At 38.2% G+C, this 14,680-nt stretch overlaps 1 protein-coding gene across 1 annotated transcript in view; it reads right to left on the bottom strand.

Annotated features, from left to right (window-relative positions):
- Positions 1-14,680, bottom strand: part of galntl6 (polypeptide N-acetylgalactosaminyltransferase like 6) — a 203,812-nt gene that overhangs the window by 188,157 nt on the left and 975 nt on the right. The window lies entirely within an intron of this gene.

Here is a 14,680-nt window from a genome sequence, read left to right as displayed (position 1 = left end):
CCCCCTGATTGTGTCACCTTCACTGCCCGTTACATCTAACTCCTCGGAGCTAGAGCAACGAAGCAATGGGCTCTCCCCCCGGGCGGAAGAAGCCACGGGGCGGGCTTCCGACACCGGAGTTTGAGCTATGGATCTCGCAGGTAAGGGAGGAGAAAGAGCCCTCGGACCCGTCTCCAACCCCGCTGAGGGATCCATTTGCGAACCCCAGGAATGCATTCTCCATTCTGCCTTGGCAGAAGCGGGTCCTGCACCCTGAGGAGCGCGAGGCTCGCCGCTCTTCTCATCAAAGAGTGACAAGCGGGAGCGGAGCATGCAACGCGAAAGCTTCTCACAATGCGGGCAATCAGTCTCCTCGAAGGCTGATAACGCATGCTCCACTCCCAAACAAACTACACAAAGCTTGTGTGTATCCCCACCCGTTAAATAACGCGGGCAGGGAGAAGCACATGGTTTGAATAGTTGCTTAGCCATTGTATATAAACTTTGCAAAAGACAACAGTAAATATGACAGACAGGTTTGACACAGATTGCTTGCTGAGGCACAGAAAGCTAACACCGGTTGCTCCGGTTGGGGTTTTTATCAATTCCTGGTCGTGACGTCACTCCTGACGCTCACTCTCGCCATTGGACTAGTTGACATGGATGCTTCAGACGCACTCACGCAGAATGCATTCCCAAAGCATTATCGACGCATCGTCTCTCCCTCGATGGGAAACTGGAAATCGCATTGGTTTCATACAGATCATTTTGACAGAGAATATTTGTTTTGGATGTGACTTAATTTTAAAGTAGACATTTCAAGTTTCTATACATATATTTCTCATGTCTTTGAGGCAAGCATTCGTGGAGATTCTATGTTGTTTTATTAACGTGTCTGTGAAGACAGGTGACAGAGATAGAGATCGATGGAGAACGCACCCTGTTTACTTTCTTTATTTTACAAAAGCACATTGTTTATTGTTATTATGACTATACACAAATAAAAATAGACCATTTGCAGTTTCAAACACCTTAAAAATACCTTATTCTTATCTATCCAATCAAAACGGACGGATAATTTGTTAGTTCTTCTTGCGGTCTTAAAGAAAATACAAGACAGACTGCACCAGTGTGGGCTTCGACCACAGGAGTTAAACAGCTTGGAAAATCAAAGAGTATTTTAAATATAACTCTGATTGGATCCATCTGAATGAAGGAAGTCATATACTGTACACATAGATTGGCCTGAGGGTGAGTAAATAATGGGCTAATTTTCATTTTTGGGTGAGATTATTTTCTTTTTTCCTTTCTTTTTTGTGATATAGAGAAGTCTGAAATTCCACTGGAAAATTGACTAGTGATATTTTGGTGTCCGTATCATAACCTTAATCAAAGACTGACCCTGTAATATACTCAAGGCACAGGTCCTGTTGCTTTGAAATGCCAGTGAGAGCTGGTAGAATTATGAAACAAACAAAGGGTGCATATTGTTTAGTTTTCCTGAGAAAAAAAATATATATTTTTTAAAAACACAACATTGCCTTCATGTTCAGTATAGGGTTGGCTTGTTGTATAATTCAACACCCTAAAAAGTGGCTACAGTTTCTAGTTTGAGTTCTGATGCTGGGCGATTCTCTGCAGACCTGGAGACAACAGAGCTGGGGAGCTGTCAATCATACAGCGACACACAGAGGGCCGTGTCACCACAAAGAGACAGCTGTGCCAATCTCATCTTTGAATGTCAGTGATTGGTATCTTGTGGTTCACAAAGGAGCAGCCAAATGAGGCTTTTCTGCAAAATCTATCTCAATTGTCATTCCCAGTGATGTGCGCTTCTAAGGAGGTGCGCTGCTCTGGGTCTCTGATTGTCATCCACACAATTTCAGTTTCTTGCTTTGTGAATCTGGGCAAAAGAACAAGAGACATGTGATGAGAAGCGGCAGAAGTTATGAAAAACTTCAGTAAACGCCTTATTCAGGGCGCAAAACTTCTCAAAGGTGAAAATAAGAAAAGTATCTTACCTAAAACATCTTATTCATGCGAGGATTCAATAAAGCCTTTCATGAACAGGGTAACATAAAGCCGACTGTATGCTTGAAAAGTGATGCACCAGTTAGTCAAGCGAAACAAACACACACACAGCAGAGGTACTCATTAGGGGTCTGAAGTCTCTTAACCAACCACAAAAGTTCCTGTGTTTAAGCCCACGCAAGCTTGCTGTAACTGATCATCTGTCATCTGACATGAGACATCAGGGAGATGACAGCGGTCTTGAACGAGGCATTCAATGTACTGGAGACTCGCCTGTGTTTGCTGTGGTGTCTCTTTCAGAGACTGCCTGGAAATTTGGAGAACACAATGCAACGCAAATAACATCACACAGAAGAAGAGAAACAATAACACATGTAAACAAATCAGTCACAAAGTGGCTGTCAGACTCGGCAGAGAGGATTGCATCAAGTGCTGGTGGTGTCGTTCTGATTTAAGGAAAGGATGTCAGGAACGCATCACTGCTGTTATTGTCCTGATTTGTTTTTTGGAAGGATGATGAGAAGGCTGTCATGGTTTGACTTTATTATAGTTTTAGATTCGAGATCTCATGGACAGGAGTGTTTGTGAGATTAAACAAGAAACCACTAGGCATCAAAAGCTTTTCAGCAATGATATGGTCTGATCAGTGTAGGTAGAAACAGTGTTTTTACAGATCAATGAGAAAAGCTCTGAGAGGACGTTGTCCACCTCCGTCAGTGCCCATCACGGGCAAACAGCACACACTGTACCCTGCTGTCAACTCCCACGATGCACAGTAAGCTGATATTGCGCAAACATGGGCAAAATGTATATAGGCTAACCGCATATTTATTTCTATGGGGCAAATGTTCATCTGAATAAATCTGAAAAGAACAACAAACCATTTAAGGAGGATTTTTGAGGTAAAAACCAGCAGACTAGGTTTGGCTGTTAGCATGGTACCACTAGCCCCTAATGGTAGATGCTAAAACTACAGTAGATCAACTGGACTTTTTTTTTTTTCTCTCTAAGAAATACATGTATATTTTTTATGTTATAATAGATTACAGTTATCAAGATTGCGTGATTCTTGATTCCAGATCAAATTAATGTCTTATTATATAATTATTATGATTGTTAACATGAATAACAGAAATCCATTCAATTTTATTTTTAGCATTTTATTTGTATGTAACGGGCATGCACTTTACTCTCACATGCATGGAGTTTGGTTAATAAGAAGCTTTCTTTTAATGAAAATGGCATCTGATGACTACTTTGCTACTTTTGTTCTTAGCTATTTTGCTTTATTTCCATTTTTGATTCAATCACGGTAAATTAAGTTTTCTACACATGCAATGGAAGCTAGATGTACTGCATTTTAGCTTAGCTCAGATCTGTTTAAGTCTACATATCATACAATGATCCCACTTTAGTTTGGGACCAATTCTCACTATAAACTAACTATTAACTATAACCTCTTAATAAATTCTGATTTGCTGCTTATTAATAGTTAGTAAGGTAGTTGTTTAATTTAGGCGTTGTGTAAGATTAAGGGATCTCAAAGATGGTCGTGTAGAATAAAACATTAATAAATGCTTTAAAAGTATTAATAAACAGTCAATATGTTAGTAGTATGCAGGCTAATAAGCAACTAGTTAATAGTGCATATTTATTCCTAAACTAATCATTACAGATTTGACACATTTCATATACTGAATAAGTTATATATAGTTCTGTTTTATTATTATCATCATGATATTTTGATTTCATTACCCCACTCCTACCCTAAACCTAACAAAATTAAAACCATAACAGACAAATACAAGTACAAAATACAAAGAAACAAATAAAGTAAAATCAAGAAAATTACTAAATAAATGTGACGCAAGTGAACATATTTAATTAATCTCATTACTTAATCTCATTGATTAAATACAGTGAAATAAACCCATTAATTGTATTAATTCAACATTTGATTAACCTAAAAAACTATCAAAATTTTTACATTTCAAAAAGTGTTTGCTTACATTTTAGCTGCCATTGGTTAAATACATTAGTAATGTAAATTTCATGGTCTAGGAATAAACAAACAAAAAAAACCTTTCAGAACAATGCTTTATGCACAAACACCGGCATCACATGACATTTACAGCTCAAGTTACTGACTCAAAAACAACTGTGACCAGAAAGCTCACAAGCAAAGATAGTACATATAAAATCGCAAACTTCAGGATGGTCCTACACCAGCCAATCACGGCCTCTGACATACAAAAACATCAAACTACAACAACTACAAACTTGATAAGCATCTCAAATCTTTCTTCTCCGCTCAAGAGTAGTGTACAGCCTTGTAAATGGGGTTTTTATTGTCTTTTATTTATTATTCATAGTTTCTATTCATTAGGTCACATTCCAATGATTTTACAGGCGAGGATAAAACATAAGGCCAATAAAGTTGTATTCCATATTAGCTTGGAGCTGAACTGAGAGCAACAACAAAGATTTATATCAATAAAGCTGCAACATCAAAGCAACAACCACAATGTACAAGGCCTGGAAGTGTGTGTGTGTGTGTGTGTGTGGCGCTGGGGGGATCTGCAATATTTCTAAAGCAATACATGGACTGAGAGGTTACATCGGGTGAACATTAAATACTTTCATCAAGTAATCATTAGCTCATGTCACCATTATTGCTATAAGAGGCCTTGTACGATTGAGAGATGGTACTCACTCAAAGCATCATCACGTTTTTTCACCCCTGCAGAGTTTAACAACACCATTTAAATGTAACCTTTAAGGTGAGGGCCATTGAAATCTCTCTTTATAGTAATGATCCTACATTAGCAGTGGCATGAACGGCAAGAGTAATGTCCTCTGAGCGCAGAGTTCAAAGAAAGGCAACTACTAATACTTTGAACAGACACAGAAACAGACAATGATCATCGCAGGAGAACAGAGTGAAAGGAAATTAATTCAGGACAAAAAGGTGAGACAAATCACTTTGGCTACAGTCAAGAAATTGTTTTCAAGTAGATCCAGACGTGTTTCGAAGGCCGAATGAGGGTGTTTGCGCCTGCTCCAATTCTTTGACAAATAAACCTCCGTCCAGAGGCTACAGGGAATCTCAAGGAGCCACAGAAACATCCATCAGTCGTGTTGGAAAAAGGTAAACTTGGCAGATGCACCTGGCTGAGATCAGGCATTAATCTAAAGAGTGAAATGTAATTAGGATGGACTTTATGAGTTTGCGTGATGTCATAAATAACAGGAAAGCAAAGAACAGCAGCCTAAGGAGAGAAGGAGCTTGTCTTCTAATGACCCGGAGAGCTTGTGAGAACAGCCAGATGTCAACGAGGGCTTTGATGCATGTGTCTGCTGTGCTTTATTTCTACATAATGAACAGTTAGCAGCACTGCAGATGAAGACCTGCACAGAGATTCTGTGGCTAAATATTTATGCATAATCTATTGAGTAAAGGAAATTTAACTGTACTGCACACTTAATTCAACTTTCTACTCTGTGATTCCAAGGATAAATTAGCTTAATAACAACACTAGGCGACGCAAAGGCTGCAGCCAGCATTCCGATCGATAGAGAGCTGAAGTGTAATTTGAGTAACACAAAGCCACGTTTTCAAAAGGATCAATTGCTGGTGCTGCGTGCGGCTTCAAGACAGTTATGCAGTCACAGCAACACACCCAACACTGATCCCAGATAGTCAGACTGTTAACTGCAATCTAAGATAAAATAAGTATGACTTAAAATGGCAACAGCAATGTATTTGACATATTGTGGTGTACTTATGTTGTTGGCGTGATGTTATGAGGACGCTGCTAATAAAGTTGCATAAGAATACACAGTTTTTATGCCAGTTGTATCATTTTATTTTGTTGTATTTATCCATCACACCTTAAAGCCCGGTCTGTGGAAATATTTTCTCTCATTAAACCGGTCCTTGGCGCTAAAAAGGTTGGGGACCACTGCTGTAGACCATAAAGATATTTTGAAAATAGGTTGTCATTTATCTCAAATGTTTTATTTTATTTAATGTAAAAATAAATATATTTTCTTCCCTTCAGATGCTGTGAAGTGGATGCAGCGATGGCAGAACACCCGAAGCTCGCTCCAGGAAGAGCTGAGGGTGGAGGTTACAAGAAATGAGCCAAACAACTGTAATGTGTTTAAGGGTTATTTAACCCAAAAAAGAAAATAGTCATAATTTTCTCACCCTCATGTTTCAAACCATCTTTTAACATTCTAGTAGAAAACATGTGAACGCATCCTCAGAAATTGAATATTTGAATTCATGTTGGCTCTATACAGTTTAAAATCATTTACGCTACTTTGATTTTATAAATAGCAATTATTTCAAACATATTTTATGATGAGGGTCTTATGTTTTACGATTTTCTTGTCACATGACAACAATGGCTCCTGCAAGGTGGTTATTCCGTGTTCAAATATTAATAATATTCTTAATTAATATAATTTATATGATTAAAGTATAAAAAAATAAATGCAATTAAATAAATAATATTGATTTATATTATTATATATTAAAAACATTAATAAACAAATTGACAATAATAATGGACTTCAAGATTGAGCATTTCAGCACTTTTTATTCAGTGATGACCATCATTACGTATTTTCCGGACTATAAGTCACACTTTTTTTCATAGTTTTGCTGGTCTTGCAACTTATAGTCAGGTGCGACTTATTTATCAAAATTAATTTGACATGAACTGAGATAAATGAACCAAGAGAAATGAACCAATAGAAAACATTACCGTCTACAGCCGCGAGAGGGCGCTCTATGCTGCTCAGTTCTCCTGTAGTCTACACTGAAGACATAAAGCGCCCTCTCGCTACTGTAGACGGTAATGTTTTCTCTTGGTTCTAAATAAATGCGACTTATAGTCCAGTGTGACTTATATATGCTTTTTTCCTCATCATGACGTATTTTTGGACTGATGCGACTTATACTCAGGTGCGACTTATAGTCTGAAAAATATGGTAAATCATATTTCTGACAAAAATGGTAGGCCTGTAAACTTATTTCAGAAATCAACGTGTTCGTTTATGTCCAATATTAGTGTCAAACTGTTGAGCTTTAAATGAAATCTTCTATTGATTTTCACCGTTGACATTTAGACTGATAACTTCTGTGCATAGATGCGGCAAATTTTTCACAGGACGTGCGATATGACAGTTCCATCTGACTATATACAACTAGCTGTTTTAAATACAGTATTTTTATATTTAAAGTTCGTTTATCAGTATGTTTGAAAGTATATTTTTCCATTGATATTCCATAGGCTCTCTCTCGCACACCTGCGTGGTTTAAAACACCAAATAGTTATGCTATGACAAGAACAGGGAGTCTCTCTCTTGCCCCACCCATGCACGATAATATGGTGTATCGTCGATCTCATGGGCTGACGATATGACGATTTGAAAAATGACCATATCGCCCAACACTAGTAAACAGTCACTATCGATACAACATCCAACATCCACCATTACTTTCTGATTCACATATATTTAAAAAGAAATGTATTAGTATTAGTACTGTTTAATTTTATTTTTTCCTCATACATTATCATACATTTTTCCCATGCTTTACACAAGGCACCCACTAAAATGTCATTCAGTGTAACAAGTTTATATTAGAAATCAGTTGATGACATTTAAGGATCACAGTGCAGCCCTCAAAATCTAATTAATAATCTAAAATATTATTAAATTTAGTATGACCATTTTTTTCTTCAATACATTTTATTAAGTACATGTCAGAATATATATATTTTCTGACCTTTTAAACTGAATGTGAAATTTTTTTTTGACACTGGCAGAGTATACACTTTCTTTTTTTTAATACATCAACATAGTATGTCTAGTCTTTGACCTTTAGAACAACACAAAACTACTCAGGAGGATTTTTTAATTTTTGGGGGACTGAATGTCAAGACTTTATGAATTTAAGACTTTCTGTTTTGATTTGATTTAAGGCCTTGATTTGTGGAAAGGCAAATTAGGACTTTTTAAGTCTTGAAATAATGTTGATAATCCGTCACATGCAGAGGAACTTGGCAAGTTTATACTGGGTCCTGTTCTTCATTCTAATTGTCATCCAATGATTAAAAATTAAAACCAAGGTACTACATATGAAGTAAAATAATATATATCTCATGTAAATTAGTAGGAGTGGACAAACAAACTACCCACATCGAAAAAGCAGGCACACATGTATAAGACCTCAGGTCAGTGCAAGTTTCTAAGGGTGCTGATGCCACTAATAGCTGTTTGCTCTTCCCTCTTTTCTCCTCCCTCAGCACCCCCATCCATTCCTCTGCGGCACATACATTGGCCTTACCTCAAGATAGATTGGCGCTGTGGGCAGCAAGTTTCTCCCAACTTTACAGACTAATATCTGTCTCGGTTTTCCCTACAGTGGTGTGATTGGTCTCAAGCTGTTCCCTTGCTAGTTCTATCATCTGTCTGGCTGTGCAGTATGGCTGCTGAACATAGGTTCATCCTTGATGAATTCAGCATCTAGCATAAGGGAAAGACACCTCCAGCCTCTAATAAAGATTCACTGACAACACCTAGCAAACATTCATCAAAGTCAGTGCCTATTTTACCCATTAAGAGATCAAAGATGTTCTGTGGGGCATTAATTAAATTGGATAATGTTTCAAAATGACTCAAAAAATCCTAATAAGCATGAAGGTCTATCTTGTTAGTGAACTCAGCTGACTTTTTTTTTTTCAGTCCGTGTGCAATAAATTAAAGTGGGGAAAGAGAGAGACAAAAGGAGAGAGGAGAAATAGCTCATTTTTAAAGGAGAATAAATGAATTTGAAAATGCATTTTTTGAGACCCTCTAACAAGCCTGGAGGATTTCTCGCAATATTAAAAGATACTAATCAAGTTCATTTGAAATGGAAAGAGGGTAAAACATTCGCTGGAGTTCATGAAATGACTTTCAATAGTCTCACTGTTGAAATAAGATCTGGAAATATCAATTACTCTTAGAAAAACTGAACAGTTTCCCACAGTTTATTATATTTATTCTGCTGTAACCTTACTCAACTTTTCTTCAAAGTCACATTGACAGTAACAAGCAATTGTAATTTTAATTTTATATAGTGAATCATCAAAAAAATGTTACCGAGACAGTGTGAGACACTGCAGTTAAGAATCAGTTGAACTCTGATTATATGGTGAGAAAACATAGGAGTGATATTATTACTCCACAAAAATGAAAGCTCAAGAGAGCATGTAAGTCGATTAAATGCAAAGAGACGAGATCGATTGTAAATCATCGCTTCTAACAATAGAAGAACTGCATTGCTTCACATGACCTTTTACACCTTAACCTTGAATCTGGGGCTGAAGCTTGGATGATGAATAAACAGAAAGAATACAAATCATTTAAAATATGATATAACCTTGAGTCCTGCTTTTTCAATGAGGATACGAAAAGCTTCTTTAATTATCTATCTGTAAATGTAACTGACTGCTTCCTGTTTTTAAAGAAGATCTGCAGCCAAATGCCAGGTTTTCCTGCCAAAGCATTAATGAATAACTATGATCTAAATTTCTGTAACTCCTCAAAACTTTTTCAATAGTGTCCACAGTTTTCAACAATTATGGTAAATTACAATGCATGCCAGCAAGTCTTCAACATTTATTCTCTGGTCAGCTGATAGATGGCTCAAATAAACCATCCAATGGTGGAAAAAATATCAAAAGCTGATTCCAAATTGTGCATTAGCCACATTAAACGGGCTGCCCAATTTCACTGTAATTTTTATTTTATTTTATTTTTTTGACCAATGACCAATATCACCTTACACGGCAGATTTTAATGCCATAAATCTCCACACGCTCAGAGAGGAGCCATAAAATATAACAGACCTCACTTTCCTTAGATAACAATCACTCGGGTGGAGGAGTCAGTGAAATCTGCCAGTTCAAATGGCCATAATTCAACACAAAGAGCTCCCAGATCACCTCAGGACAAATAAAGAGAAGATTAACACACTGCTGCATACAGACACTTACACAACGTATAACAGCACTGACATACATAATGATCCATAATACTTTTATAGCTATTATGTTTACCTGTAATCTCACTTACTACCATCAAGATGCCTGTTTAATATGCATGCTTATTTTTTTGTGAATTATTTTAAGCAGCTTAGTCTGTGTGGTGTGAAAGGTAGTATTAAATATTATCATTCTTATTACAATTCGTTTTGGAACATTATAAATTAAGTACATACTGTACCAACCGATCAGGCCTTTTTGCCCTGGTAAGTATGAGCTATAGTTTCTGTTTTAAAGTTTTTGTTAATAATACTGTAAGCAACCTAGATTTGTGTGATACATATTGTAATTATGAATATAATCTGCCACACTATGTAGATTCAGTATTTGGATCTGCATTGTTTTAAAACAGTACAATGAAAAAGTTTGAACATATGTCAGATAATGCTATATATATATATATATATATATATATATATTACAAACTGTTCACTTAATCAATGAAAAGGGGCTATTTTGCAGCAGGTACACACTTTTTCATAAACTATGGAAATGTACATTAGTTTAATTCATTCTAATCAGTGTAGGCCTACACCTAAAAATTATACACATGGTAATGGCTATTATAAATGTGTGTGTGTGTGTGTGTGTGTGTGTGTGTACGTCACTCTCAGTGTGTGTGTGTACGTCACTCTCATAGCTAAAAACCAAGAGAGAAAAAAAGAGCTCTTCAGAGGCTTTCAATCTCTTGTAATAGTGTTATTATCTTAATGGAGGTGCCAAACACACAAGACTGGAAAGGTCCATGTCCCTTTGTTTTGTGAGCCTGAGAGTAAGTGGTTTTATATTACCCTGCTCTGCTATATTGCTACCGCTCAATATGAAATGCGCATTACTCTTGGGAGCCAAAGTGAACGGTCTAAGGCATTGCTCCATCCTCACCTCATGTGGCACATCATAGTAATCAAGTTGAAATTGTCTCTTTCTCGAGAGAGTCATGGTGCTGTTCATATTAGGGGCACAGGCCATCAAGTGCATCTGCAGGTGGTAATGAAAGGGAGCAAAATGTTTAACATGAAGGCAAAGTGTGTGTATTAAGGAAAGAGTGTTTGTGCAACAGTGTTGTAAAATTTGATTCTGGACATGACCGAATTTGGACATAAGTTCACGTCAACTCCAAGTCCAAAACCATATATTTTATGGAGCATTATGGCCACTGAGGCAATGGATCTACGGTTTACTTTGGCTTACGATGCTTTTGGGAAAAGTAACCCTGGTCATTCAAGTTCGAGTCTAGGCCAAGTCTAAATCTTCCGAAAATGTAGTCCACATGAACCAAAGTAAAAATAGCCGAGCATCAAAGATATTTTTCTTCGTACACAAAGAAATCCAATTATCTTTACCCTTTTTCTGGGAAGAACGCAATTATAGGGAAACAATGTGACGCTGATGACTTTCGATAACAGAATGCCATGGGATGGTGGAGAAAGGATATATGGTCTATGAGGTTTGGAAACCTGGACACTATCAATGCCAGGTGGAATATTCAATTACATCATCTCTCCTGGTACTGATCACTTGGCTGATTAAGATCCCCTCGCTCATGACAGCAGAATTTAATTTATATTCAGCCGAAATGGAAATTATGAGGAGAAAAACACTCATTCCTCCTCTGGCCAAAATGGTGGCCATTTTCTTGTATATCATCAAACCCATTGCATTTTCAAATTGAACCTTGCCCTTGTGTCACACCGAACGGTGCTGCTCATCAAGGAATGCTTATAATGCTTCCTGACAAGATCTATGCAGTGTTCATCCTCTGGTGATTCTATCCTCTCTACAATACTATTTGTGTGATCTTTCAGCATGTCCCAGACCACAATTCAGTTCAAATCATGCACTCTTCACCCATGCTCTCACCATCAGCTTGACATGTACATTACCATAATGTATCTCTCTAGTATGACACTGAGGGTAATTGCAATTACAACATCTCTCTTCCCCTTGTCACTTTGCTGGCAAATGGAAAGCGACAATAATATGCCTTCGTCTGGAATGACATAAACATGGTCAGCTTCAAAACTTGATCCAGGGAAGCTTAAAGAGTATGAGGTCACCTTGCCCTTCACCTCCGCCGTGCTTCCACCCCAGGTAGTTAACAACTATGAAGCTCTCGTTATCCACCTTGCTATCGGTGACAGAGTTGCACGCCCTGTTGTTGTCAACACACTGAAGAGCAGTGGCACGGCGAGATAGGATTGCATAGACAGCCTCTTCATAATGCTCCTGGGCAATGTCATGCTCAACGGTGGGCTCTTGTTAGGAGCTGAGGGAAGGTTATCAGTCCTGACACACGCTTATCAGCACACGTCCATCTCGTAGCACTGGCGCTGTGAGCACCACCCACCAAAGTACACAGATGCTGTTTACCCGCGCCAGGAGTGGGCCGCCACAGCTAATTCAATATGATTGTCTCCCAAAGGACAGAAAGCCGAGATTTTGACGGGGAAGGAGGGACAGAACTCAACACACGTCTTCCCAGAAGAAAGGGACCCAGTGCGTGGAGTCTATGCTTCCCATCGCTATTTTGTTAAACCTCGCTTAACATCACTGAGGGGGGGATTTTTGGGATCCGAGGGCTGATTCAATCATGGGTAATTGCTATTGGATAATAAAAGAGGACACACTAGGCGGGCTTATTCACCGGGATTCTTGTGGGCTTATTGACACAATATCTCTGCTGTCAATTATCTCTCCCGCTCTGACAGGTGCACAATAACAGGCACTGGGATCTTTCTATTGAGCTGGTAAACTCAAGCTCCTTTTGAGTCCGGAAAGTGTGTGACATGAGGGGATTGAGTCTGATTCCAGACTGCTCTCATCTCTGCGCTGCCCTCCCCATCCTCTTTCCTCAATCCACTAATCATATTCTCTTAAAAACTGCTGGAGAATCAATAGCCGGCCTGATTTACTTTGTTATACGACATTAAATATTCAGACGACAGAGTCTACATATTGAGTCCCCTATTGCATGCATTGCCATATGTTTCCGGGTGAAGGCCTACCTGTCACATTGGCTTTAACTGCATTAAAGCATCTACATAATTCCCGGGGTTGTTTTGCCTGGACGGTGCCTCTTTGAGGAAATCATAAATAGGGAGGTCAGCAGACAGTGAAAGGACAGCTCTATGCATTAGGTGCCTTGGTACTTTTGGCCCTGTCCACAACGTGGTGTCTGCTCACTGATTTGACTTTAATGAAGAGACTGGATTTGTGCAGTTGTGCTCGCCCAAGGCTAAAGTCATGCAACTCTGGCAAAACAAATGAGAGAGGAGCAATTACGAGACAGAATAAACAGACTCAGCGTTTCCCCCTTGAGCGCTAGAACTACATCACAGTTGCAGAAACCAAAAACAAGCAGGTACCCAAGGGCGGAATCAAATGAACCAACAGCACCCCTCGGCAGCTGGTGAGGGGTGCAGACATAAGGACGTGGAGAGAGGGAATTTAGTAGACGGGAACGCTAGCTCTGTAATGTTGAGAAGAAGAAAGTGTCATCTAGTGATGTACGTAAGTGAGTGTAGCCAACCCACCCAAAGTGATTTTCCACATGCAAGATGTTTTCAGGGGACTAAATATGCCACAATGACATCTGGCTGAGAGAATCACTGATTGCACTCTCATCGCAAGCAGCAGCCAGTTGCAAAGTAAATGAGCTTATCCATGTTGTTCTCTGAGAGCTAAACGTGATTAAGGAATTCATCCTATGAAAATGATGCTATAATCCCAAATCTCTTGAAGATCAGAAATTAAGGAGGTTGAATTGTTCTCTCCTTCTCTCTGAGTGCATTAGCGGAAGATCAACAATAAATATTGAATATTAGCAGGAGAGAGAGATTCATCCTTTTCATTTCTGCACGCCTTGCAAGAAAATGTTCTTTAATTTTTGACTGTTGATTTATGTTTCCCTAAAGGCAAAACAGCTGACTTCATAAGTGCTCCTAAATGCATAATCTTGTGGGAGGCAAACACACAATATTGTTAACTATTCATTAGCTACTGAACAAGGCGCTTAAGATGCATTTTTGTATTGTAAAAGTTTAATCAAAGTGCTGTTGGGTTAGTTGAAGAAGATGTGATGTCAGTTTTCCAGGGCACATTACCACTCAGATGTGTTAAAAGCAAAACTTTGATTACAGTGGAACTGTGCAAGTTAAACATTTCCAATAATATAGCAATGGCCAAACACATTGACAATTTTCCAACCCTTTAAATAATGAGTAGAATCAATTACAAATGTGAGGCAGAATAAAAACTGAAATCCGTTTTAAGTCATTGATGCTGATACAGAAATTCTTCTTTACAACAGTTTAGAACTTTTATTCAAAGATCAACACCGCCTGCTACCCATATAGTACAGAGAGAAGTACTAATATGACTTGCAGCACTTCAAATGATATATCAAGTATAGCTTGTCTGACATAGACTTAAAAAAAGATAAATAAACCTTCTGAAAGAATGAATACAGAAAATCTGCATATCATTTTGTACAGTACTAGTCCAGGTGTGTTAAAGCTTATCCAAGCTTGTTATTTACTTAGACTAGGCTGCATGCACCATATCTGATTGAC

Source organism: Carassius gibelio, chromosome B1 (assembly GCF_023724105.1).
Source record: "Carassius gibelio isolate Cgi1373 ecotype wild population from Czech Republic chromosome B1, carGib1.2-hapl.c, whole genome shotgun sequence".
Taxonomy (NCBI): Eukaryota; Metazoa; Chordata; class Actinopteri; order Cypriniformes; family Cyprinidae; genus Carassius; species Carassius gibelio.
This window is presented reverse-complemented; position numbering and strand designations above follow the sequence as displayed.